The sequence below is a fragment of the Puntigrus tetrazona genome, unplaced genomic scaffold, assembly GCF_018831695.1.
Source record: "Puntigrus tetrazona isolate hp1 unplaced genomic scaffold, ASM1883169v1 S000000798, whole genome shotgun sequence".
Taxonomy (NCBI): Eukaryota; Metazoa; Chordata; class Actinopteri; order Cypriniformes; family Cyprinidae; genus Puntigrus; species Puntigrus tetrazona.
The window spans coordinates 405,053-430,000 of NW_025048402.1; the positions used below are offsets into that span (position 1 = coordinate 405,053).

At 40.1% G+C, this 24,948-nt stretch overlaps 6 non-coding genes and 37 pseudogenes across 6 annotated transcripts; all 43 read left to right on the forward strand.

Moving 5' to 3' along the window:
• Positions 1-598: 598 nt before the first annotated feature.
• LOC122335540 lies at positions 599-717 on the forward strand (annotated as a pseudogene).
• A 271-nt stretch (positions 718-988) lies between these two features.
• LOC122335527 lies at positions 989-1,107 on the forward strand (annotated as a pseudogene).
• Positions 1,108-1,380: 273 nt separating this feature from the next.
• Positions 1,381-1,499, forward strand: LOC122335554 (annotated as a pseudogene).
• A 275-nt stretch (positions 1,500-1,774) lies between these two features.
• On the forward strand, positions 1,775-1,893 carry LOC122335534 (annotated as a pseudogene).
• Positions 1,894-2,165: 272 nt separating this feature from the next.
• LOC122335522 lies at positions 2,166-2,284 on the forward strand (annotated as a pseudogene).
• A 272-nt stretch (positions 2,285-2,556) lies between these two features.
• LOC122335517 lies at positions 2,557-2,675 on the forward strand. The gene has a single exon (XR_006248975.1). It is a non-coding gene; the product is annotated as a 5S ribosomal RNA (ribosomal RNA).
• A 272-nt stretch (positions 2,676-2,947) lies between these two features.
• LOC122335550 lies at positions 2,948-3,066 on the forward strand (annotated as a pseudogene).
• Positions 3,067-3,338: 272 nt separating this feature from the next.
• Positions 3,339-3,457, forward strand: LOC122335557 (annotated as a pseudogene).
• A 271-nt stretch (positions 3,458-3,728) lies between these two features.
• On the forward strand, positions 3,729-3,847 carry LOC122335536 (annotated as a pseudogene).
• A 273-nt stretch (positions 3,848-4,120) lies between these two features.
• On the forward strand, positions 4,121-4,239 carry LOC122335538 (annotated as a pseudogene).
• Positions 4,240-4,514: 275 nt separating this feature from the next.
• On the forward strand, positions 4,515-4,633 carry LOC122335523 (annotated as a pseudogene).
• A 276-nt stretch (positions 4,634-4,909) lies between these two features.
• Positions 4,910-5,028, forward strand: LOC122335532 (annotated as a pseudogene).
• A 655-nt stretch (positions 5,029-5,683) lies between these two features.
• On the forward strand, positions 5,684-5,802 carry LOC122335542 (annotated as a pseudogene).
• A 275-nt stretch (positions 5,803-6,077) lies between these two features.
• On the forward strand, positions 6,078-6,196 carry LOC122335528 (annotated as a pseudogene).
• Positions 6,197-6,463: 267 nt separating this feature from the next.
• LOC122335569 lies at positions 6,464-6,584 on the forward strand (annotated as a pseudogene).
• Positions 6,585-6,860: 276 nt separating this feature from the next.
• LOC122335525 lies at positions 6,861-6,979 on the forward strand (annotated as a pseudogene).
• Positions 6,980-7,250: 271 nt separating this feature from the next.
• On the forward strand, positions 7,251-7,369 carry LOC122335559 (annotated as a pseudogene).
• Positions 7,370-7,641: 272 nt separating this feature from the next.
• On the forward strand, positions 7,642-7,760 carry LOC122335570 (annotated as a pseudogene).
• A 276-nt stretch (positions 7,761-8,036) lies between these two features.
• LOC122335565 lies at positions 8,037-8,155 on the forward strand. Its single transcript, XR_006248980.1, has one exon. It is a non-coding gene; the product is annotated as a 5S ribosomal RNA (ribosomal RNA).
• A 276-nt stretch (positions 8,156-8,431) lies between these two features.
• Positions 8,432-8,550, forward strand: LOC122335524 (annotated as a pseudogene).
• A 274-nt stretch (positions 8,551-8,824) lies between these two features.
• LOC122335566 lies at positions 8,825-8,943 on the forward strand (annotated as a pseudogene).
• Positions 8,944-16,667: 7,724 nt separating this feature from the next.
• Positions 16,668-16,786, forward strand: LOC122335555 (annotated as a pseudogene).
• Positions 16,787-17,062: 276 nt separating this feature from the next.
• LOC122335556 lies at positions 17,063-17,181 on the forward strand (annotated as a pseudogene).
• A 273-nt stretch (positions 17,182-17,454) lies between these two features.
• Positions 17,455-17,573, forward strand: LOC122335545 (annotated as a pseudogene).
• A 273-nt stretch (positions 17,574-17,846) lies between these two features.
• Positions 17,847-17,965, forward strand: LOC122335551 (annotated as a pseudogene).
• Positions 17,966-18,238: 273 nt separating this feature from the next.
• LOC122335543 lies at positions 18,239-18,357 on the forward strand (annotated as a pseudogene).
• A 275-nt stretch (positions 18,358-18,632) lies between these two features.
• Positions 18,633-18,751, forward strand: LOC122335530. Its single transcript, XR_006248977.1, has one exon. It is a non-coding gene; the product is annotated as a 5S ribosomal RNA (ribosomal RNA).
• A 274-nt stretch (positions 18,752-19,025) lies between these two features.
• On the forward strand, positions 19,026-19,144 carry LOC122335547 (annotated as a pseudogene).
• Positions 19,145-19,417: 273 nt separating this feature from the next.
• On the forward strand, positions 19,418-19,526 carry LOC122335561 (annotated as a pseudogene).
• A 271-nt stretch (positions 19,527-19,797) lies between these two features.
• LOC122335539 lies at positions 19,798-19,915 on the forward strand (annotated as a pseudogene).
• A 275-nt stretch (positions 19,916-20,190) lies between these two features.
• LOC122335541 lies at positions 20,191-20,309 on the forward strand. Its single transcript, XR_006248978.1, has one exon. It is a non-coding gene; the product is annotated as a 5S ribosomal RNA (ribosomal RNA).
• A 272-nt stretch (positions 20,310-20,581) lies between these two features.
• LOC122335535 lies at positions 20,582-20,700 on the forward strand (annotated as a pseudogene).
• Positions 20,701-20,977: 277 nt separating this feature from the next.
• On the forward strand, positions 20,978-21,086 carry LOC122335563 (annotated as a pseudogene).
• Positions 21,087-21,362: 276 nt separating this feature from the next.
• Positions 21,363-21,481, forward strand: LOC122335526 (annotated as a pseudogene).
• A 278-nt stretch (positions 21,482-21,759) lies between these two features.
• Positions 21,760-21,878, forward strand: LOC122335567 (annotated as a pseudogene).
• A 271-nt stretch (positions 21,879-22,149) lies between these two features.
• Positions 22,150-22,268, forward strand: LOC122335558 (annotated as a pseudogene).
• A 274-nt stretch (positions 22,269-22,542) lies between these two features.
• Positions 22,543-22,661, forward strand: LOC122335519. Its single transcript, XR_006248976.1, has one exon. It is a non-coding gene; the product is annotated as a 5S ribosomal RNA (ribosomal RNA).
• Positions 22,662-22,933: 272 nt separating this feature from the next.
• On the forward strand, positions 22,934-23,052 carry LOC122335560 (annotated as a pseudogene).
• Positions 23,053-23,327: 275 nt separating this feature from the next.
• On the forward strand, positions 23,328-23,446 carry LOC122335553. The gene has a single exon (XR_006248979.1). It is a non-coding gene; the product is annotated as a 5S ribosomal RNA (ribosomal RNA).
• Positions 23,447-23,719: 273 nt separating this feature from the next.
• On the forward strand, positions 23,720-23,838 carry LOC122335544 (annotated as a pseudogene).
• A 275-nt stretch (positions 23,839-24,113) lies between these two features.
• On the forward strand, positions 24,114-24,232 carry LOC122335549 (annotated as a pseudogene).
• Positions 24,233-24,508: 276 nt separating this feature from the next.
• Positions 24,509-24,623, forward strand: LOC122335568 (annotated as a pseudogene).
• Positions 24,624-24,893: 270 nt separating this feature from the next.
• Positions 24,894-24,948, forward strand: part of LOC122335548 — a 119-nt pseudogene continuing 64 nt past the window's right edge.

Genomic DNA, 24,948 nt, shown 5'->3' on the forward strand with positions numbered 1-24,948 from the left:
TGAAACTTAAAGGTGGTGATACTATGGTTCAAAATCATGTTCTGATTCATTTTCAGTTTGTTGATTCATCATATCATGATTGATGGGAGTGTAAATGACTGATTGGTGGTTCTGTCACTTTAAATTAGTTCTGAACATATTACGTGCCTTACGCATTGGAGGGCGGGGCAACGCAGGTGGTCAGCGCAGCAGAGAGCGGCAACGGTCGATGTTCTTCCGAAATTTGCCCAGATAAAAAATTGTTTCTAGTAAATGAGGCTTTGGTTCCAGTTAATTTCAACTTAGTACCCTTTGGTAAAGCGGAGCGAGGTATGTAAAGTTGATTTAGTTGTTGCATTTTGTAATTGTAACCTTTATTTACTATATTATTCTGTATACGAGTTGTATTTATTTGTCTTTGATTTTCTTTGTGTAGTTTCACGGTGCTACGCAACTAAGCTTGAATGGCGCTCTTCACGGCGAAATAAAGAAAGAAAACTTGAAGCACCCGTCAGAAACTCTCCGTCTCTCTTGTTTGTGAGTACCAAGGGGCAGCTACAAGTATAATGGCACTTAGTGTGCCTCACCTTAAAATAGGGGGCTTTTTGCAGCAGCTTTCGCTTACGGCCATCCCACCCTGTTCATGCCTGATCTCGTCTGATCTCAGAAGCTAAGCAGAGTTGGGCCTAGTTAGTACTTGGATGGGAGACTGCCTAGGAATACCAGGTGCTTTAAGTTTTTGAGTTTTTTCACTACTTATCTAATACACTGGCCCTTAGTGTGGCCAAAGTTTGACCAGCTCTTTGCTTTCCCTTACTGCTTATTTAATTTAATTGCCTTTAAAGTAGCTGTTCTTTAAACAGAGTTTGACTGTTTTTAACTACTTAACTAATGCTCTTATCTTTAATGTAGCTCATTTTGAAGTATTTTTTTGTATTTCATTCATTACTTATCTAGTATAATGGCACTTAGTGTGCCTCACCTTAAAATAGGGCTTTTGCAGCAGCTTGCTTACGGCCATCCCACCCTGTTCACGCCTGATCTCGTCTGATCTCAGACGCTAAGCAGAGTTGGGCCTAGTTAGTACTTGGATGGGAGACTGCCTAGGAATACCAGGTGCTGTAAGCTTTTGAGTTTTTTCACTACTTATCTAATACACTGGCCCTTAGTGTGGCCAAAGTTTGACCAGTTCTTTGCTTTCCCTTACTGCTTATTTAATTCAATTGCCTTTAAAGTAGCTGTTCTTTAAACAGAGTTTGACTGTTTTTAACTACTTAACTAATGCTCTTATCTTTAATGTAGCTCATTTTGAAGTATTTTTTGTATTTCATTCATTACTTATCTAGTATAATGGCACTTAGTGTGCCTCACCTTAAAATAGGGGCTTTTTGCAGCAGCTTTTAGCACGGCCATCCCACCCTGTTCACGCCTGATCTCGTCTGATCTCAGAAGCTAAGCAGAGTTGGGCCTAGTTAGTACTTGGATGGGAGACTGCCTAGGAATACCAGGTGCTGTAAGTTTTTGAGTTTTTTCACTACTTATCTAATACACTGGCCCTTAGTGTGGCCAAAGTTTGACCAGCTCTTTGCTTTCCCTTACTGCTTATTTAATTCAATTGCCTTTAAAGTAGCTGTTCTTTAAACAGAGTTTGACTGTTTTTAACTACTTAACTAATGCTCTTATCTTTAATGTAGCTCATTTTGAAGTATTTTTTGTATTTCATTCATTACTTATCTAGTATAATGGCATTTAGTGTGCCTCACCTTAAAATAGGGGGCTTTTTGCAGCAGCTTTCGCTTACGGCCATCCCACCCTGTTTACGCCTGATCTCGTCTGATCTCAGAAGCTAAGCAGATTTGGGCCTAGTTAGTACTTGGATGGGAGACTGCCTAGGAATACCAGGTGCTGTAAGTTTTTGAGTTTTTTCACTACTTATCTAATACACTGGCCCTTAGTGTGGCCAAAGTTTGACCAGCTCTTTGCTTTCCCTTACTGCTTATTTAATTCAATTGCCTTTAAAGTAGCTGTTCTTTAAACAGAGTTTGACTGTTTTTAACTACTTAACTAATGCTCTTATCTTTAATGTAGCTCATTTTGAAGTATTTTTTGTATTTCATTCATTACTTATCTAGTATAATGGCACTTAGTGTGCCTCACCTTAAAATAGGGGCTTTTTGCGCAGCTTTGCTTACGGCCATCCCACCCTGTTCACGCCTGATCTCGTCTGATCTCAGAAGCTAAGCAGAGTTGGGCCTAGTTAGTACTTGGATGGGAGACTGCCTAGGAATACCAGGTGCTGTAAGTTTTGAGTTTTTCACTACTTATCTAATACACTGGCCCTTAGTGTGGCCAAAGTTTGACCAGCTCTATGCTTTCCCTTACTGCTTATTTAATTCAATTGCCTTTAAAGTAGCTGTTCTTTAAACAGAGTTTGACTGTTTTTAACTACTTAACTAATGCTCTTATCTTTAATGTAGCTCATTTTGAATTATTTTTTGTATTTCATTCATTACTTATCTAGTATAATGGCACTTAGTGTGCCTCACCTTAAAATAGGGGCTTTTTGCAGCAGCTTTCGCTTACGGCCATACCACCCTGTTCACGCCTGATCTCGTCTGATCTCAGAAGCTAAGCAGAGTTGGGCCTAGTTAGTACTTGGATGGGAGACTGCCTAGGAATACCAGGTGCTGTAAGTTTTTGAGTTTTTCACTACTTATCTAATACACTGGCCCTTAGTGTGGCCAAAGTTTGACCAGCTCTTTGCTTTCCCTTACTGCTTATTTAATTCAATTGCCTTTAAAGTAGCTGTTCTTTAAACAGAGTTTGACTGTTTTTAACTACTTAACTAATGCTCTTATCTTTAATGTAGCTCATTTTGAAGTATTTTTGTATTTCATTCATTACTTATCTAGTATAATGGCACTTAGTGTGCCTCACCTTAAAATAGGGGCTTTTTGCAGCAGCTTAGCGCCACGGCCATACCACCCTGTTCACGCCTGATCTCGTCTGATCTCAGAAGCTAAGCAGAGTTGGGCCTAGTTAGTACTTGGATGGGAGACTGCCTTGGAATACCAGGTGCTGTAAGTTTTTGAGTTTTTTCACTACTTATCTAATACACTGGCCCTTAGTGTGGCCAAAGTTTGACCAGCTCTTTGCTTTCCCTTACTGCTTATTTATTTCAATTGCCTTTAAAGTAGCTGTTCTTTAAACAGAGTTTGACTGTTTTTAACTACTTAACTAATGCTCTTATCTTTAATGTAGCTCATTTTGAAGTATTTTTTGTATTTCATTCATTACTTATCTAGTATAATGACACTTAGTGTGCCTCACCTTAAAATAGGGGCTTTTTGCGCAGCTTTGCTTACGGCCATCCCACCCTGTTCACGCCTGATCTCGTCTGATCTCAGAAGCTAAGCAGAGTTGGGCCTAGTTAGAACTTGGATGGGAGACTGCCTAGGAATACCAGGTGCTGAAAGTTTTTGAGTTTTTTCACTACTTATCTAATACACTGGCCCTTAGTGTGGCCAAAGTTTGACCAGCTCTTTGCTTTCCCTTACTACTTATTTAATTCAATTGCCTTTAAAGTAGCTGTTCTTTAAACAGAGTTTGACTGTTTTTAACTACTTAACTAATGCTCTTATCTTTAATGTAGCTCATTTTGAATTATTTTTTGTATTTCATTCATTACTTATCTAGTATAATGGCACTTAGTGTGCCTCACCTTAAAATAGGGGCTTTTTGCAGCAGCTTTGCACGGCCATACCACCCTGTTCACGCCTGATCTCGTCTGATCTCAGAAGCTAAGCAGAGTTGGGCCTAGTTAGTACTTGGATGGGAGACTGCCTAGGAATACCAGGTGCTGTAAGTTTTGAGTTTTTCACTACTTATCTAATACACTGGCCCTTAGTGTGGCCAAAGTTTGACCAGCTCTTTGCTTTCCCTTACTGCTTATTTAATTCAATTGCCTTTAAAGTAGCTGTTCTTTAAACAGAGTTTGACTGTTTTTAACTACTTAACTAATGCTCTTATCTTTAATGTAGCTCATTTTGAAGTATTTTTTGTATTTCATTCATTACTTATCTAGTATAATGGCACTTAGTGTGCCTCACCTTAAAATAGGGGGCTTTTTGCAGCAGCTTTTACTTACGGCCATCCCACCCTGTTCACGCCTGATCTTGTCTGATCTCAGAAGCTAAGCAGAGTTGGGCCTAGTTAGTACTTGGATGGGAGACTGCCTAGGAATACCAGGTGCTGAAAGTTTTTGAGTTTTTTCACTACTCATCTAATACACTGGCCCTTAGTGTGGCCAAAGTTTGACCAGCTCTTTGCTTTCCCTTACTGCTTATTTAATTCAATTGCCTTTAAAGTAGCTGTTCTTTAAACAGAGTTTGACTGTTTTTAACTACTTAACTAATGCTCTTATCTTTAATGTAGCTCATTTTGAAGTATTTTTTGTATTTCATTCATTACTTATCTAGTATAATGGCACTTAGTGTGCCTCACCTTAAAATAGGGGGCTTTTTGCAGCAGCTTTTGCTTACGGCCATCCCACCCTGTTCACGCCTGATCTCGTCTGATCTCAGAAGCTAAGCAGAGTTGGGCCTAGTTAGTACTTGGATGGGAGACTGCCTAGGAATACCAGGTGCTGTAAGTTTTTGAGTTTTTTCACTACTTATCTAATACACTGGCCCTTAGTGTGGCCAAAGTTTGACCAGCTCTTTGCTTTCCCTTACTGCTTATTTAATTCAATTGCCTTTAAAGTAGCTGTTCTTTAAACAGAGTTTGACTGTTTTTAACTACTTAACTAATGCTCTTATCTTTAATGTAGCTCATTTTGAAGTATTTTTTTGTATTTCATTCATTACTTATCTAGTATAATGGCACTTAGTGTGCCTCACCTTAAAATAGGGGGCTTTTTGCAGCAGCTTTCGCTTACGGCCATCCCACCCTGTTCACGCCTGATCTTGTCTGATCTCAGAAGCTAAGCAGAGTTGGGCCTAGTTAGTACTTGGATGGGAGACTGCCTAGGAATACCAGGTGCTGTAAGTTTTTGAGTTTTTTCACTACTTATCTAATACACTGGCCCTTAGTGTGGCCAAAGTTTGACCAGCTCTTTGCTTTCCTTACTGCTTATTTAATTCAATTGCCTTTAAAGTAGCTGTTCTTTAAACAGAGTTTGACTGTTTTTAACTACTTAACTAATGCTCTTATCTTTAATGTAGCTCATTTTGAAGTATTTTTTTGTATTTCATTCATTACTTATCTAGTATAATGGCACTTAGTGTGCCTCACCTTAAAATAGGGGGCTTTTTGCAGCAGCTTTCGCCACGGCCATACCACCCTGTTCACGCCTGATCTCAGAAGCTAAGCAGAGTTGGGCCTAGTTAGTACTTGGATGGGAGACTGCCTAGGAATACCAGGTGCTGTAAGTTTTTGAGTTTTTTCACTACTTATCTAATACACTGGCCCTTAGTGTGGCCAAAGTTTGACCAGCTCTTTGCTTTTCCCTTACTGCTTATTTAATTCAATTGCCTTTAAAGTAGCTGTTCTTTAAACAGAGTTTGACTGTTTTTAACTACTTAACTAATGCTCTTATCTTTAATGTAGCTCATTTTGAAGTATTTTTTGTATTTCATTCATTACTTATCTAGTATAATGGCACTTAGTGTGCCTCACCTTAAAATAGGGGCTTTTGCAGCAGCTTTAACACGGCCATACCACCCTGTTCACGCCTGATCTCGTCTGATCTCAGAAGCTAAGCAGAGTTGGGCCCAGTTAGTACTTGGATGGGAGACTGCCTAGGAATACCAGGTGCTGTAAGTTTTTGAGTTTTTTCACTACTTATCTAATACACTGGCCCTTAGTGTGGCCAAAGTTTGACCAGCTCTTTGCTTTCCCTTACTGCTTATTTAATTCAATTGCCTTTAAAGTAGCTGTTCTTTAAACAGAGTTTGACTGTTTTTAACTACTTAACTAATGCTCTTATCTTTAATGTAGCTCATTTTGAAGTATTTTTTTGTATTTCATTCATTACTTATCTAGTATAATGGCACTTAGTGTGCCTCACCTTAAAATAGGGGCTTTTTGCAGCAGCTTTTGCTTACGGCCATACCACCCTGTTCACGCCTGATCTCGTCTGATCTCAGAAGCTAAGCAGAGTTGGGCCTAGTTAGTACTTGGATGGGAGACTGCCTAGGAATACCAGGTGCTGAAAGTTTTGAGTTTTTCACTACTTATCTAATACACTGGCCCTTAGTGTGGCCAAAGTTTTTGTGAGCTCTTTGCTTTCCCTTACTGCTTATTTAATTCAATTGCCTTTAAAGTAGCTGTTCTTTAAACAGAGTTTGACTGTTTTTAACTACTTAACTAATGCTCTTATCTTTAATGTAGCTCATTTTGAAGTATTTTTTTGTATTTCATTCATTACTTATCTAGTATAATGGCACTTAGTGTGCCTCACCTTAAAATAGGGGCTTTTGCAGCGGCCAGCACGGCCATACCACCCTGTTCACACCTGATCTCGTCTGATCTCAGAAGCTAAGCAGAGTTTGGCCTAGTTAGTATTTGGATGGGAGACTGCCTAGGAATACCAGGTGCTGCAAGTTTTTGAGTTTTTTCACTACTTATCTAATACACTGGCCCTTAGTGTGGCCAAAGTTTGACCAGCTCTTTGCTTTCCCTTACTGCTTATTTAATTCAATTGCCTTTAAAGTAGCTGTTCTTTAAACAGAGTTTGACTGTTTTTAACTACTTAACTAATGCTCTTATCTTTAATGTAGCTCATTTTGAAGTATTTTTTTCTATTTCATTCATTACTTATCTAGTATAATGGCACTTAGTGTGCCTCACCTTAAAATAGGGGCCTTTTTGCAGCAGCTTTCGCTTATGGCCATCCCACCCTGTTCACGCCTGATCTCATCTGATCTCAGAAGCTAAGCAGAGTTGGGCCTAGTTAGTACTTGGATGGGAGACTGCCTAGGAATACCAGGTGCTGTAAGTTTTGAGTTTTTCACTACTTATCTAATACACTGGCCCTTAGTGTGGCCAAAGTTTGACCAGCTCTTTGCTTTCCCTTACTGCTTATTTAATTCAATTGCCTTTAAAGTAGCTGTTCTTTAAACAGAGTTTGAATGTTTTTAACTACTTAACTAATGCTCTTATCTTTAATGTAGCTCATTTTGAAGTATTTTTTGTATTTCATTCATTACTTATCTAGTATAATGGCACTTAGTGTGCCTCACCTTAAAATAGGGGCTTTTTGCAGCAGCTTTCGCCACGGCCATCCCACCCTGTTCACGCCTGATCTCGTCTGATCTCAGAAGCTAAGCAGAGTTGGGCCTAGTTAGTACTTGGATGGGAGACTGCCTAGGAATACCAGGTGCTGTAAGTTTTGAGTTTTTCACTACTTATCTAATACACTGGCCCTTAGTGTGGCCAAAGTTTGACCAGCTCTTTGCTTTCCCTTACTGCTTATTTAATTCAATTGCCTTTAAAGTAGCTGTTCTTTAAACAGAGTTTGACTGTTTTTACCTACTTAACTAATGCTCTTATCTTTAATGTAGCTCATTTTGAAGTATTTTTTTGTATTTCATTCATTACTTATCTAGTATGATGGCACTTAGTGTGCCTCACCTTAAAATAGGGGCTTTTTGCAGCAGCTTTCGCCACGGCCATCCCACCCTGTTCACGCCTGATCTCGTCTGATCTCAGAAGCTAAGCAGAGTTGGGCCTAGTTAGTGCTTGGATGGGAGACTGCCTAGGAATACCAGGTGCTGTAAGTTTTTGAGTTTTTTCACTACTTATCTAATACACTGGCCCTTAGTGTGGCCAAAGTTTGACCAGCTCTTTGCTTTCCCTTACTGCTTATTTAATTCAATTGCCTTTAAAGTAGCTGTTCTTTAAAAATAGTTTGACTGTTTTTAACTACTTAACTAATGCTCTTATCTTTAATGTAGCTCATTTTGAAGTATTTTTTTGTATTTCATTCATTACTTATCTAGTATAATGGCACTTAGTGTGCCTCACCTTAAAATAGGGGGCTTTTTGCAGCAGCTTTCGCTTATGGCCATACCACCCTGTTCACGCCTGATCTCGTCTGATCTCAGAAGCTAAGCAGAGTTGGGCCTAGTTAGTACTTGGATGGGAGACTGCCTAGGAATACCAGGTGCTGTAAGTTTTTGAGTTTTTACACTACTTATCTAATACACTGGCCCTTAGTGTGGCCAAAGTTTGACCAGCTCTTTGCTTTCCCTTACTGCTTATTTAATTCAATTGTCTTTAAAGTAGCTGTTCTTTAAACAGAGTTTGACTGTTTTTAACTACTTAACTAATGCTCTTATCTTTAATGTAGCTCATTTTGAAGTATTTTTTTGTATTTCATTCCTTACTTATCTTGTATAATGGCACTTAGTGTGCCTCACCTTAAAATAGGGGGCTTTTTGCAGCAGCTTTCGCTTACGGCCATCCCACCCTGTTCACGCCTGATCTCGTCTGATCTCAGAAGCTAAGCAGAGTTGGGCCTAGTTAGTACTTGGATGGGAGACTGCCTAGGAATACCAGGTGCTGTAAGTTTTTGAGTTTTTTCACTACTTATCTAATACACTGGCCCTTAGTGTGGCCAAAGTTTGACCAGCTCTTTGCTTTCCCTTACTGCTTATTTAATTCAATTGCCTTTAAAGTAGCTGTTCTTTAAACAGAGTTTGACTGTTTTTAACTACTTAACTAATGCTCTTATCTTTAATGTAGCTCATTTTGAAGTATTTTTTATATTTCATTCATTACTTATCTAGTATAATGGCACTTAGTGTGCCTCACCTTAAAATAGGGGCTTTTTGCAGCAGCTTTTCGCCACGGCCATACCACCCTGTTCACGCCTGATCTTGTCTGATCTCAGAAGCTAAGCAGAGTTGGGCCTAGTTAGTACTTGGATGGGAGACTGCCTAGGAATACCAGGTGCTGTAAGTTTTTGAGTTTTTTCACTACTTATCTAATACACTGGCCCTTAGTGTGGCCAAAGTTTGACCAGCTCTTTGCTTTCCCTTACTGCTTATTTAATTCAATTGCCTTTAAAGTAGCTGTTCTTTAAACAGAGTTTGGCTGTTTTTACCTACTTAACTAATGCTCTTATCTTTAATGTAGCTCATTTTGAAGTATTTTTTTGTATTTCATTCATTACTTATCTAGTATTGTAAATGACTGATTGGTGGTTCTGTCACTTTAAATTAGTTTTGAACATATTACGTGCCTTACGCATTGGAGGCCGGGGCAACGCAGGTGGTCAGCGCAGCAGAGAGCGGCAACGGTCGATGTTCTTCCGAAATTTGCCCAGATAAAAAATTGTTTCTAGTAAATGAGGCTTTGGTTCCAGTTAATTTCAACTTAGTACCCTTTGGTAAAGCGGAGCGAGGTATGTAAAGTTGATTTAGTTGTTGCATTTTGTAATTGTAACCTTTATTTACTATATTATTCTGTATACGAGTTGTATTTATTTGTCTTTGATTTTCTTTGTGTAGTTTCACGGTGCTACGCAACTAAGCTTGAATGGCGCTCTTCACGGGCGAAATAAAGAAAGAAAACTTGAAGCACCCGTCAGAAACTCTCCGTCTCTCTTGTTTGTGAGTACCAAGGGGCAGCTACAGTGAAACTCGAAGCTTAAAGGAAGCGCGCATCTAGTAACGCGCCGTCGTCGTCTTCATGGAACGCAACGCTACAGCGCGCCATTTCCACGTGGGCAAGCCCGGGGTCGTGGACGTCATCGGAAAGCTTAAAGAGCAAGGTCGGAAGGTGGCGGTATAACAGTTCCTTTAGATGCAGCGTGAGACTTTGAGCGACAGGAGAGTTAAAGAAGATTACACTGCGTAAGCGGCGTCCATTCACCCTGAACTTTGTAAGTTGCAGTGCTCAAAAAGAAAAAAGAATATTTCATGGACATCAAACATTTAAATAACAAAGGGCTCGAAGTTAAAAGAAAAATTAATGCTGTGCAACACGTCATTTATTTCATACTTTAAAAATTGAAATACATTATTTCGAGTATAATTAGAGCATTGCTTAAAGGAACTTGAATCTGTCGAGCATTTAAAGTTACAGTGAGTGTGAGTGTTAACGTTAACAACACTTTGTGAAAATTTTAATTTTCTGGTGAATTCTTTAGAAAGTTTGTCTTTGAATGTTGTATACTGTTATTTGCATTTGCACTGATCCTGCTTGCTAATATTCTTTGAGGCTTACATATTAGAGGTCTGGTGAGAGTGGTATCATTCACCCCCGAAGTTTCCCCCGAGTCCTAAAAGCAGAGGAGACCATGGAAGAAGATACTGTTGTGCATACAGTCGAACGAGTAGGTGAGAGGTCACTCCCAGCAGAAGTAAGCAACCCACCTGTGCAGCAGGTCAGATCAAGCTCACGTGAGAGAAGCTTCACAGAAAAGGGTCTGGAGATGCGTGAACAGGAAGCCAAGAAACAGGAGAAGGCTTTCTTTAAGTCTTATAAAGGCTGGAAGGGGTCTGCAAAAGAGACTAGATCAAGACTGAAAATGTTCTGTTCACGTGAGACTCTCGAAAGATTGCAGCAAGACATTCAAAGCCAACATGATTCAGTTTATCGGCACTATGAACCAATATTACGTAACCATGCTACTTCTCCAGACATTGTCAATCGTATGGACACTTGTGCTGCACTGACTGCTGAAATCAGGGATCTTTTGAGTAAACGGCTGGAAACTGTAGAAGAGGGTTATAATGAAGAGCTTGTGAAAGAAAGAGTGAGACAAGTGCTAAATAAAGATGAGTACGGATCCATCTTTGGACACACAAAAACAAATACAGTAATTTCAGAGTCATCGCAGGGAACAGGTAGTCAATCAAAGTCCTCCAAGATCTCAAGTAAACGAGCTGATGCAGAGGCAGAACTTGCAGCGAAACAAGAGCAAGCTAAAGCTATGCAAGAAATCCATGACCAACAAACGAAACTAAATAAAATGGAGAGTGATTGGAAGCTTTGTGAAGCTAAGATGCTTGCAGAAATAAAGCAACAGGAGATTGAAATGCAGCTAAAGCTAGAAGAGGAGAGGAAACAGTTACATCAGTTGCAAGTAAACAAAGAAGTAAAGATAGCAGCAGCTCGTGTTAAAGCGTATAATGATCTTGAAGGCACTATTCAGTGCGTTGATGAAGAAATAGACTTTAGCACTCACCTTGACTTTACAAGAACAGTGCCTACATTTCAACTAAACCCAGAAGCCGAATTGTTCTTGCCACAACACGCTTCCTGTGAGGAGCATAAAGCCCAGTCTCCTCAGCATAATGCTACTCTAGCTCAAGCAATAGCAGACTCATTAAGCACACATCGACTGCCCGTTCCTGAACCCACAATCTTCGCTGGCGATCCTTTGAAATTCATAGATTGGAAAATGTCCTTTATGGCCCTTATTGATCGAAAGCCCATTCCACCTAGTGAGAAGATGTTCTATCTTAAAAATTACCTCGTTGGAGAAGCTCGCAAGGCAGTGGAGGGATATTTCTACAGAAATTCAGAGGATGCGTACCAATGCGCGTGGAAAGTCCTGCAAGATAGGTATGGGAATTCATTCATACTGCAAAAGGCTTTTCGAGACAAACTGATGAGGTGGCCCAAAATTGGGGTAAACGATCCTACTGCCCTACGAGACTTCACTGACTTCCTACGAGGATGTGTCGAGGCGACTCCTCACGTTAAAGGACTAGCCATCCTAAATGATTGTGAGGAAAACCACAAGTTACTAAAGAAACTTCCTGAGTGGATAGTGCGCAAGTGGAATCGAATTGTGGTGGAAGAGCTAGACGCATCAGGGGACTATCCAGGTTTCAAGCATTTTACAGAGTTCCTGCAAAAGGAAACCAGAATAGTATGTAACCCCATCACGTCCCCACTTTTTGTGTATCCGAAAAACTCAGATGAAAGGTTTCCCAAGCGAGCTAAGATTCTCAGTACGAAGGCTGATGTGAAAGATTTTAGCTCTAAAAGGCTTGGAACATTCAGTTCTAAACCAAAGGCATCATGCTTTGTCTGTAAAGATGAAAAACACAGCATTGCCCTATGTCCTACATTTGCAGAAAGAAACATTGAAGACAAGAAGGCCTTCATTCAAGAAAATCATCTCTGCTTCGGGTGTCTCAGAAAGGGTCATATCATTAAAGACTGTAAAAGACGACATAAATGTGGAACATGTAGCCGAAATCACCCTACCTGCTTGCATGAAGAAAGAAATAAAGTACCTCCGAAAGACTTAAGGAAAACTTCTGTAGAGGTTCAAGCAAGTCAGGAACTGCACAAAGTCATGACCCATGCACTTACACAAAGTTCTTCTGCTACGTCCAGTATCGTGCCAGTCTTCATTTCTACAGTGGAAGAACCACAAAGAGAAGTACTTACCTATGCTCTGCTGGACACCCAAAGCGACTCAACGTTTATTCTGGATGATCTTCTTGATGACTTAAATGTAAGCACTCAACCGGTGAAACTTAGACTTAGCACCATGACATCCGTTGATACTATCACTGGCAGTAAAAGGGTTTGTGGTCTGCAAGTTCGAGGACTTCAAGCAAGTAACTCTATTCAACTACGGCAAGCATATACTAGAGACTTCATTCCTGTTGACAAATCCTATATTCCAACCAAGACAACGGCATTGCAGTGGCCTCACCTCAAACATCTGGCTAACCAATTGCCACCAGTTCAGAATTGCGAGGTTGGACTGTTGATAGGATTTGACTGCCCATCAGCTCTAGCTCCCCTTGAAGTCATTATAGGTGGTACAAATGAACCCTTTGCTCAAAAAACCAAGCTTGGCTGGAGTATTATAGGTCTCTCTAATCCACACCTAGACAGACAGGGAAGTCAGAGTTTCGTCCATAGAGTGGCAGTTAGAGAAATACCTGCTCCATCACCCATCGATGTCTTGAGGATTCTAGAGTCAGATTTCAATGAGAGAGGCTATGAGAATAAAAGTGTATCTCAGGAGGATGTTCGTTTCATACAGCATCTTAGTGCCAATATCAAACAGAAGGAAAATGGACATTATGAACTTCCTCTCCCCTTTCAAATGTAGCGGCCAACCCTCACTACCAAATAACAAGAGGTTAGCAGCTTCCCGCTTACAGCATCTCAAGAAAAGACTCAAGTCTAACAAGCAATATTTTGATCACTACAAAGCCTTCATGGAGGAGAGCATTAACAAAGGCGATGCTGAACCAGCCCCAGTGATATCCGAAGGAGAGACTGTATGGTACATTCCACACCATGGGGTATACCACCCTCAAAACCCAGATAAGCTGAGGGTTGTGTTCGATTGTTCAGCTAAATTTCGCGGTATATCTCTAAACGATGCTCTTCTGACCGGACCTGACTTAATCAACTCATTAGTGGGAGTACTCTGCCGATTCAGAAAGGAACAGGTTGCATTCACTTGTGACATAGAAAAGATGTTTCACCAGTTCTTTGTCCCTCCAGATGAACGCAATTATCTAAGGTTTCTATGGTGGGAGGGTGGAGACTTGGAGAAAGAGCCTCAAGACTATCGCATGGCAGTCCACCTCTTCGGCGCACGTCATCTCCAGGGTGTGCTAATTTCGGTCTGAAGTACCTGGCGCAGCAGTACAAAGCCAATCACCCATTGGCAGCAAAGTTCGTTGAAAGGAACTTCTATGTAGACGATGGGTTAACTAGTGTTCATTCAGTTGATGAAGCCAAAGAACTGATTGCTGATGCTCAAGCGCTGTGTAGGCGTGGAGGCTTACGGCTTCATAAATTCAACTCAAATGAGGATGAAGCTCTCAGCGGCATAGATGCATCAGAAAGGGTTATTGCATCCAAGCCCCTCGACTTAAATTTGGAAGCAACACAGACAGGTCACATACTTGGCATTCAGTGGTCAACAAAGGATGACACTTTCAACTTTAACATCAGCTTCAAAGATCTGCCATCAACCTGCCGTGGTATCTTGTCTGTTATTGCATCCCTGTACGACCCACTTGGATTTGTTGCACCATTCATTCTACAGGGAAAGAGCATCCTGCAAGAACTGTGTCGAAGAGGTATAGGATGGGATGATCAGCCTCCAGATGAATTATGTTCACGGTGGGAGAATTGGAAAATGGTCTTCAGAAGCTTAAGGAAGTCACCATACCAAGATGTTATCACCCAAATGCTTACGGTGAAATCATCAGAACGGAGCTGCACCACTTCTCCGACGCAAGTAATACGGGATATGGGTCTTGTTCTTATCTCCGGTTCAAAAATGCAGAGAATAAAGTGCATTGCAGTTTGGTGATGGCAAAGGCCAGAGTTGCACCTACAAAAATCACAAGCATACCTAGATTAGAGCTTTATGCGGCTGTCTTGTCTGCAAAAATGAGTGTCGTGCTGAAAACAGAGCTTGATATGAAGATTGACCAAGAGTTCTTCTGGACAGATTCACAAGTCGTTCTGGCTTATATCAACAACGAAGCACGAAGATTTCATGTATTCGTTGCTAACCGTGTGCAGATGATAAGGGACATTACGGATCCAGCTCAGTGGTATTACGTAAATAGGCTAGGATCAAAACAAAAATTCCCCAGTGATCATGTGACTGTTGAGGAACGTCAAAGAGCTGCTGAAGTGGTGATCAAACTTGCTCAGCAGGAAGCCTTCTCCAAAGAAAAGGGAATGATTGAGAAGGGAAACATTCTTCCAAGTACTAGTGCTTTGTATCACCTAGATCCCATTTTGGACAAAGGTCTTCTTCGGGTAGGTGGAAGATTGAGGATGTCATCACTCAGTCAACAACTAAAACATCCTGTGATTCTCCCAAAGGATAGTTACATCTCCAAGCTAATTCTGTCACATTACCATGCCAAGGTTTGTCATCAGGGTCGGAATCAAACTCAAATGGAGCTTAGAATGAATGGGCTGTGGATCATTGGAGTCAGCAAGTTAGTTGCCAAGCTGATACACAAGTGTGTGCAGTGTCGAAAACTTAGACGACCTACAGAAGAACAACGCATGGCAGAACTTCCCAAAGAGCGTGTCGAAGTATCTGCACCCTTTACGTTCTGTGGCATGGACTGCTTTGGACCATTTGTCGTTAAGAAATCTCGCAAGGAGTACAAGAGGTATGGGTTAATATTCACCTGTTTCTCATCTCGCGCAGTTCATATTGAAATGATTGAAGATTTGACAACGGATGCTTTCATCAATGCTTTGAGGTGTTTTGTGAGCCTTAGAGGAGCAGTTCGCAAACTTCATTGTGATCACGGTACCAACTTTGTGGGAGCCAGAAATGAGTTTAAAGAGTCATTGAAACAAGTTGACACCAAAGCTCTGGAAGCTTTTCTTGCAGATAAACAATGCGAATTTGTCTTTAATGCTCCTTCGGCAAGCCACGCTGGAGGCATCTGGGAGCGTCAAATACGAACTGTGCGAAATGTACTCAATGCCACACTCGCTCTGTGCCCAGGCAGGCTTGACGATGCATCACTTAGAACGATGTTCTATGAAGCAACTGCAATAGTTAACAGTCGTCCACTAACGGTTGATGGGATTAATGATCCAAATTCACTCGAACCTCTAACCCCAAACCATTTGATACTGATGAAGTCTGATGTTGCACTTCCACCCCCAGGAAAATTCGTCAAAGACGACATGTACGCTTATAAAAGCGTTGGCGCAGAGTCCAATACTTAGTTGAGCAGTTTTGGAGTCGCTGGAAGAAGGAGTATCTTCTTAACATTTCTACACGACAAAAGTGGCATACTCCTCGTAGAAATCTCAAAATAAATGATGTCGTAATCGTCAAAGAGGATATACTCCCAAGAAGTCAATGGCAGGTAGGCAGAGTGGTTGAAACTGTCAAGGAGAGTGATGGATTTGTAAGACGAGTGAAGGTACAAATAGGAGACCGAAAATTCTCAAATAAACACAGTCAACCCTCAAAGCCCACTATTATTGAAAGGCCCATCCAGAAATTGGTGGTGCTTCTTGAAGAAGAGTGACTGTTAATGACTTGAGTGATACCCTCACATCAGATCAAGTAATTATATCTCAAAATGTTCTAGTCATTACATACATTCATGAAACTTAAAGGTGGTGATACTATGGTTCAAAATCATGTTCTGATTCATTTTCAGTTTGTTGATTCATCATATCATGATTGATGGGAGTGTAAATGACTGATTGGTGGTTCTGTCACTTTAAATTAGTTCTGAACATATTACGTGCCTTACGCATTGGAGGGCGGGGCAACGCAGGTGGTCAGCGCAGCAGAGAGCGGCAACGGTCGATGTTCTTCCGAAATTTGCCCAGATAAAAAATTGTTTCTAGTAAATGAGGCTTTGGTTCCAGTTAATTTCAACTTAGTACCCTTTGGTAAAGCGGAGCGAGGTATGTAAAGTTGATTTAGTTGTTGCATTTTGTAATTGTAACCTTTATTTACTATATTATTCTGTATACGAGTTGTATTTATTTGTCTTTGATTTTCTTTGTGTAGTTTCACGGTGCTACGCAACTAAGCTTGAATGGCGCTCTTCACGGGCGAAATAAAGAAAGAAAACTTGAAGCACCCGTCAGAAACTCTCCGTCTCTCTTGTTTGTGAGTACCAAGGGGCAGCTACAAGTATAATGGCACTTAGTGTGCCTCACCTTAAAATAGGGGGCTTTTTGCAGCAGCTTTCGCCTACGGCCATCCCACCCTGTTCATGCCTGATCTCGTCTGATCTCAGAAGCTAAGCAGAGTTGGGCCTAGTTAGTACTTGGATGGGAGACTGCCTAGGAATACCAGGTGCTTTAAGTTTTTGAGTTTTTTCACTACTTATCTAATACACTGGCCCTTAGTGTGGCCAAAGTTTGACCAGCTCTTTGCTTTCCCTTACTGCTTATTTAATTTAATTGCCTTTAAAGTAGCTGTTCTTTAAACAGAGTTTGACTGTTTTTAACTACTTAACTAATGCTCTTATCTTTAATGTAGCTCATTTTGAAGTATTTTTTTGTATTTCATTCATTACTTATCTAGTATAATGGCACTTAGTGTGCCTCACCTTAAAATAGGGGCTTTTTGCAGCAGCTTTAGCACTACGGCCATCCCACCCTGTTCACGCCTGATCTCGTCTGATCTCAGACGCTAAGCAGAGTTGGGCCTAGTTAGTACTTGGATGGGAGACTGCCTAGGAATACCAGGTGCTGTAAGCTTTTGAGTTTTTTCACTACTTATCTAATACACTGGCCCTTAGTGTGGCCAAAGTTTGACCAGTTCTTTGCTTTCCCTTACTGCTTATTTAATTCAATTGCCTTTAAAGTAGCTGTTCTTTAAACAGAGTTTGACTGTTTTTAACTACTTAACTAATGCTCTTATCTTTAATGTAGCTCATTTTGAAGTATTTTTTTGTATTTCATTCATTACTTATCTAGTATAATGGCACTTAGTGTGCCTCACCTTAAAATAGGGGGCTTTTGCAGCAGCTTTAACACGGCCATCCCACCCTGTTCACGCCTGATCTCGTCTGATCTCAGAAGCTAAGCAGAGTTGGGCCTAGTTAGTACTTGGATGGGAGACTGCCTAGGAATACCAGGTGCTGTAGTTTTTGAGTTTTTTCACTACTTATCTAATACACTGGCCCTTAGTGTGGCCAAAGTTTGACCAGCTCTTTGCTTTCCCTTACTGCTTATTTAATTCAATTGCCTTTAAAGTAGCTGTTCTTTAAACAGAGTTTGACTGTTTTTAACTACTTAACTAATGCTCTTATCTTTAATGTAGCTCATTTTGAAGTATTTTTTTGTATTTCATTCATTACTTATCTAGTATAATGGCACTTAGTGTGCCTCACCTTAAAATAGGGGCTTTTGCAGCAGCTTTTGCTTACGGCCATCCCACCCTGTTTACGCCTAATCTCGTCTGATCTCAGAAGCTAAGCAGATTTGGGCCTAGTTAGTACTTGGATGGGAGACTGCCTAGGAATACCAGGTGCTGTAAGTTTTTGAGTTTTTTCACTACTTATCTAATACACTGGCCCTTAGTGTGGCCAAAGTTTGACCAGCTCTTTGCTTTCCCTTACTGCTTATTTAATTCAATTGCCTTTAAAGTAGCTGTTCTTTAAACAGAGTTTGACTGTTTTTAACTACTTAACTAATGCTCTTATCTTTAATGTAGCTCATTTTGAAGTATTTTTTTGTATTTCATTCATTACTTATCTAGTATAATGGCACTTAGTGTGCGTCACCTTAAAATAGGGGCTTTTGCAGCAGCTTTTCGCACGGCCATCCCACCCTGTTCACGCCTGATCTCGTCTGATCTCAGAAGCTAAGCAGAGTTGGGCCTAGTTAGTACTTGGATGGGAGACTGCCTAGGAATACCAGGTGCTGTAAGTTTTTGAGTTTTCTCACTACTTATCTAATACACTGGCCCTTAGTGTGGCCAAAGTTTGACCAGCTCTTTGCTTTCCCTTACTGCTTATTTAATTCAATTGCCTTTAAAGTAGCTGTTCTTTAAACAGAGTTTGACTGTTTTTAACTACTTAACTAATGCTCTTATCTTTAATGTAGCTCATTTTGAAGTATTTTTTGTATTTCATTCATTACTTATCTAGTATAATGGCACTTAGTGTGCCTCACCTTAAAATAGGGGGCTTTTGCAGCAGCTTTCAGCTTACGGCCATACCACCCTGTTCACGCCTGATCTCGTCTGATCTCAGAAGCTAAGCAGAGTTGGGCCTAGTTAGTACTTGGATGGGAGACTGCCTAGGAATACCAGGTGCTGTAAGTTTTTGAGTTTTTTCACTACTTATCTAATACACTGGCCCTTAGTGTGGCCAAAGTTTGACCAGCTCTTTGCTTTCCCTTACTGCTTATTTAATTCAATTGCCTTTAAAGTAGCTGTTCTTTAAACAGAGTTTGACTGTTTTTAACTACTTAACTAATGCTCTTATCTTTAATGTAGCTCATTTTGAAGTATTTTTTGTATTTCATTCATTACTTATCTAGTATAATGGCACTTAGTGTGCCTCACCTTAAAATAGGGGGCTTTTTGCAGCAGCTTTAGCCACGGCCATCCCACCCTGTTCACGCCTGATCTCGTCTGATCTCAGAAGCTAAGCAGAGTTGGGCCTAGTTAGTACTTGGATGGGAGACTGCCTAGGAATACCAGGTGCTGTAAGTTTTTGAGTTTTTTCACTACTTATCTAATACACTGGCCCTTAGTGTGGCCAAAGTTTGACCAGCTCTTTGCTTTCCTTACTGCTTATTTAATTCAATTGCCTTTAAAGTAGCTGTTCTTTAAACAGAGTTTGACTGTTTTTAACTACTTAACTAATGCTCTTATCTTTAATGTAGCTCATTTTGAAGTATTTTTTTGTATTTCATTTATTACTTATCTAGTATAATGGCACTTAGTGTGCCTCACCTTAAAATAGGGGCTTTTTGCAGCAACTTTGCTTACGGCCATACCACCCTGTTCACGCCTGATCTCAGAAGCTAAGCAGAGTTGGGCCTAGTTAGTACTTGGATGGGAGACTGCCTAGGAATACCAGGTGCTGTAAGTTTTGAGTTTTTCACTACTTATCTAATACACTGGCCCTTAGTGTGGCCAAAGTTTGACCAGCTCTTTGCTTTCCCTTACTGCTTATTTAATTCAATTGCCTTTAAAGTAGCTGTTCTTTAAACAGAGTTTGACTGTTTTTAACTACTTAACTAATGCTCTTATCTTTAATGTAGCTCATTTTGAAGTATTTTTTCTATTTCATTCATTACTTATCTAGTATAATGGCACTTAGTGTGCCTCACCTTAAAATAGGGGCTTTTTGCAGCAGCTTTGCTTATGGCCATCCCACCTGTTCACGCCTGATCTCATCTGATCTCAGAAGCTAAGCAGAGTTGGGCCTAGTTAGTACTTGGATGGGAGACTGCCTAGGAATACCAGGTGCTGTAAGTTTTTGAGTTTTTCACTACTTATCTAATACACTGGCCCTTAGTGTGGCCAAAGTTTGACCAGCTCTTTGCTTTCCCTTACTGCTTATTTAATTCAATTGCCTTTAAAGTAGCTGTTCTTTAAACAGAGTTTGACTGTTTTTAACTACTTAACTAATGCTCTTATCTTTAATGTAGCTCATTTTGAAGTATTTTTTTGTATTTCATTCATTACTTATCTAGTAAAATGGCACTTAGTGTGCCTCACCTTAAAATAGGGGGCTTTTTGCAGCAGCTTTAGCTTACGGCCATACCACCCTGTTCACGCCTGATCTCGTCTGATCTCAGAAGCTAAGCAGAGTTGGGCCTAGTTAGTACTTGGATGGGAGACTGCCTAGGAATACCAGGTGCTGTAAGTTTTGAGTTTTTTCACTACTTATCTAATACACTGGCCCTTAGTGTGGCCAAAGTTTGACCAGCTCTTTGCTTTCCCTTACTGCTTATTTAATTCAATTGCCTTTAAAGTAGCTGTTCTTTAAACAGAGTTTGACTGTTTTTAACTACTTAACTAATGCTCTTATATTTAATGTAGCTCATTTTGAAGTATTTTTTTGTATTTCATTCATTACTTATCTAGTATAATGGCACTTAGTGTGCCTCACCTTAAAATAGGGGCTTTTGCAGCAGCTTTCGCTACGGCCATACCACCCTGTTCACGCCTGATCTCGTCTGATCTCAGAAGCTAAGCAGAGTTGGGCCTAGTTAGTACTTGGATGGGAGACTGCCTAGGAATACCAGGTGCTGTAAGTTTTTGAGTTTTTTCACTACTTATCTAATACACTGGCCCTTAGTGTGGCCAAAGTTTGACCAGCTCTTTGCTTTCCCTTACTGCTTATTTAATTCAATTGCCTTTAAAGTAGCTGTTCTTTAAACAGAGTTTGACTGTTTTTAACTACTTAACTAATGCTCTTATCTTTAATGTAGCTCATTTTGAAGTATTTTTTTTGTATTTCATTTATTACTTATCTAGTATAATGGCACTTAGTGTGCCTCACCTTAAAATAGGGGGCTTTTTGCAGCAACTTTTGCTTACGGCCATACCACCCTGTTCACGCCTGATCTCAGAAGCTAAGCAGAGTTGGGCCTAGTTAGTACTTGGATGGGAGACTGCCTAGGAATACCAGGTGCTGTAAGTTTTTGAGTTTTTTCACTACTTATCTAATACACTGGCCCTTAGTGTGGCCAAAGTTTGACCAGCTCTTTGCTTTCAATTACTGCTTATTTAATTCAATTGCCTTTAAAGTAGCTGTTCTTTAAACAGAGTTTGACTGTTTTTAACTACTTAACTAATGCTCTTATCTTTAATGTAGCTAATTTTGAAGTATTTTTTTCTATTTCATTCATTACTTATCTAGTATAATGGCACTTAGTGTGCCTCACCTTAAAATAGGGGGCTTTTTGCAGCAGCTTTCGCTTATGGCCATCCCACCCTGTTCACGCCTGATCTCATCTGATCTCAGAAGCTAAGCAGAGTTGGGCCTAGTTAGTACTTGGATGGGAGACTGCCTAGGAATACCAGGTGCTGTAAGTTTTTGAGTTTTTTCACTACTTATCTAATACACTGGCCCTTAGTGTGGCCAAAGTTTGACCAGCTCTTTGCTTTCCCTTACTGCTTATTTAATTCAATTGCCTTTAAAGTAGCTGTTCTTTAAACAGAGTTTGACTGTTTTTAACTACTTAACTAATGCTCTTATCTTTAATGTAGCTCATTTTGAAGTATTTTTTTGTATTTCATTCATTACTTATCTAGTATAATGGCACTTAGTGTGCCTCACCTTAAAATAGGGGGCTTTTGCAGCAGCTTTTAAGCTTCACGGCCATCCCACCCTGTTCATGCCTGATCTCGCCTGAACTCAGAAGCTAAGCAGAGTTGGACCTAGTTAGTACTTGGATGGGAGACTGCCTAGGAATACCAGGTGCTGTAAGTTTTGAGTTTTTCACTACTTATCTAATACACTGGCCCTTAGTGTGGCCAAAGTTTGACCAGCTCTTTGCTTTCCCTTACTGCTTATTTAATTCAATTGCCTTTAAAGTAGCTGTTCTTTAAACAGAGTTTGACTGTTTTTAACTACTTAACTAATGCTCTTATCTTTAATGTAGCTCATTTTGAAGTATTTTTTTGTATTTCATTCATTACTTATCTAGTATAATGGCAACTTAGTGTGCCTCACCTTAAAATAGGGCTTTTTGCAGCAGCTTTCACACGGCCATCCCACCCTGTTCACGCCTGATCTCGTCTGATCTCAGAAGCTAAGCAGAGTTGGGCCTAGTTAGTGCTTGGATGGGAGACTGCCTAGGAATACCAGGTGCTGTAAGTTTTTGAGTTTTTCACTACTTATCTAATACACTGGCCCTTAGTGTGGCCAAAGTTTGACCAGCTCTTTGCTTTCCCTTACTGCTTATTTAATTCAATTGCCTTTAAAGTAGCTGTTCTTTAAAAATAGTTTGACTGTTTTTAACTACTTAACTAATGCTCTTATCTTTAATGTAGCTCATTTTGAAGTATTTTTTGTATTTCATTCATTACTTATCTAGTATAATGGCACTTAGTGTGCCTCACCTTAAAATAGGGGGCTTTTTGCAGCAGCTTTCGCTTATGGCCATACCACCCTGTTCACGCCTGATCTCGTCTGATCTCAGAAGCTAAGCAGAGTTGGGCCTAGTTAGTACTTGGATGGGAGACTGCCTAGGAATACCAGGTGCTGTAAGTTTTTGAGTTTTTTCACTACTTATCTAATACACTGGCCCTTAGTGTGGCCAAAGTTTGACCAGCTCTTTGCTTTCCCTTACTGCTTATTTAATTCAATTGTCTTTAAAGTAGCTGTTCTTTAAACAGAGTTTGACTGTTTTTAACTACTTAACTAATGCTCTTATCTTTAATGTAGCTCATTTTGAAGTATTTTTTGTATTTCATTCATTACTTATCTTGTATAATGGCACTTAGTGTGCCTCACCTTAAAATAGGGGCTTTTGCAGCAGCTTTCGCCACGGCCATCCCACCCTGTTCACGCCTGATCTCGTCTGATCTCAGAAGCTAAGCAGAGTTGGGCCTAGTTAGTACTTGGATGGGAGACTGCCTAGGAATACCAGGTGCTGTAAGTTTTTGAGTTTTTTCACTACTTATCTAATACACTGGCCCTTAGTGTGGCCAAAGTTTGACCAGCTCTTTGCTTTCCCTTACTGCTTATTTAATTCAATTGCCTTTAAAGTAGCTGTTCTTTAAACAGAGTTTGACTGTTTTTAACTACTTAACTAATGCTCTTATCTTTAATGTAGCTCATTATGAAGTATTTTTTGTATTTCATTCATTACTTATCTAGTATAATGGCACTTAGTGTGCCTCACCTTAAAATAGGGGGCTTTTCGCAGCAGCTTTTGCTTACGGCCATACCACCCTGTTCACGCCTGATCTCGTCTGATCTCAGAAGCTAAGCAGAGTTGGGCCTAGTTAGTACTTGGATGGGAGACTGCCTAGGAATACCAGGTGCTGTAAGTTTTGAGTTTTTTCACTACTTATCTAATACACTGGCCCTTAGTGTGGCCAAAGTTTGACCAGCTCTTTGCTTTCCGTTACTGCTTATTTAATTCAATTGCCTTTAAAGTAGCTGTTCTTTAAACAGAGTTTGACTGTTTTTAACAACTTAACTAATGCTCTTATCTTTAATGTAGCTCATTTTGAAGTATTTTTTTGTATTTCATTCATTACTTATCTAGTATAATGGCACTTAGTGTGCCTCACCTTAAAATAGGGGCTTTTGCAGCAGCTTTAAAGCACGGCCATACCACCCTGTTCATGCCTGATCTCGTCTGATCTCAGAAGCTAAGCAGAGTTGGGCCTAGTTAGTACTTGGATGGGGGACTGCCTAGGAATACCAGGTGCTGTAAGTTTTTGAGTTTTTTCACTACTTATCTAATACACTGGCCCTTAGTGTGGCCAAAGTTTGACCAGCTCTTTGCTTTCCCTTACTGCTTATTTAATTCAATTGCCTTTAAAGTAGCTGTTCTTTAAACAGAGTTTGACTGTTTTTAACTACTTAACTAATGCTCTTATCTTTAATGTAGCTCATTTTGAAGTATTTTTTTGTATTTCATTCATTACTTATCTAGTATAATGGCACTTAGGTGCCTCACCTTAAAATAGGGGCTTTTTGCAGCAGCTTTCGCTTCACGGCCATCCCACCCTGTTCACGCCTGATCTCGTCTGATCTCAGAAGCTAAGCAGAGTTGGGCCTCGTTAGTACTTGGATGGGAGACTGCCTAGGAATACCAGGTGCTGTAAGTTTTTGAGTTTTTCACTACTTATCTAATAAACTGGCCCTTAGTGTGGCCAAAGTTTGACCAGCTCTTTGCTTTCCCTTACTGCTTATTTAATTCAATTGCCTTTAAAGAAGCTATTCTTTAAACAGAGTTTGACTGTTTTTAACTACTTAACTAATGCTCTTATCTTTAATGTAGCTCATTTTGAAGTATTTTTTGTATTTCATTCATTACTTATCTAGTATAATGGCACTTAGTGTGCCTCACCTTAAAATAGGGGCTTTTTGCAGCAGCTTTCGCCACGGCCATACCACCCTGTTCATGCCTGATCTCGTCTGATCTCAGAAGCTAAGCAGAGTTGGGCCTAGTTAGTACTTGGATGGGAGACTGCCTAGGAATACCAGGTGCTTTAAGTTTTGAGTTTTTCACTACTTATCTAATACACTGGCCCTTAGTGTGGCCAAAGTTTGACCAGCTCTTTGCTTTCCCTTACTGCTTATTTAATTTAATTGCCTTTAAAGTAGCTGTTCTTTAAACAGAGTTTGACTGTTTTTAACTACTTAACTAATGCTCTTATCTTTAATGTAGCTCATTTTGAAGTATTTTTTTGTATTTCATTCATTACTTATCTAGTATAATGGCACTTAGTGTGCCTCACCTTAAAATAGGGGCTTTTTGCAGCAGCTTTGCACGGCCATCCCACCCTGTTCACGCCTGATCTCGTCTGATCTCAGAAGCTAA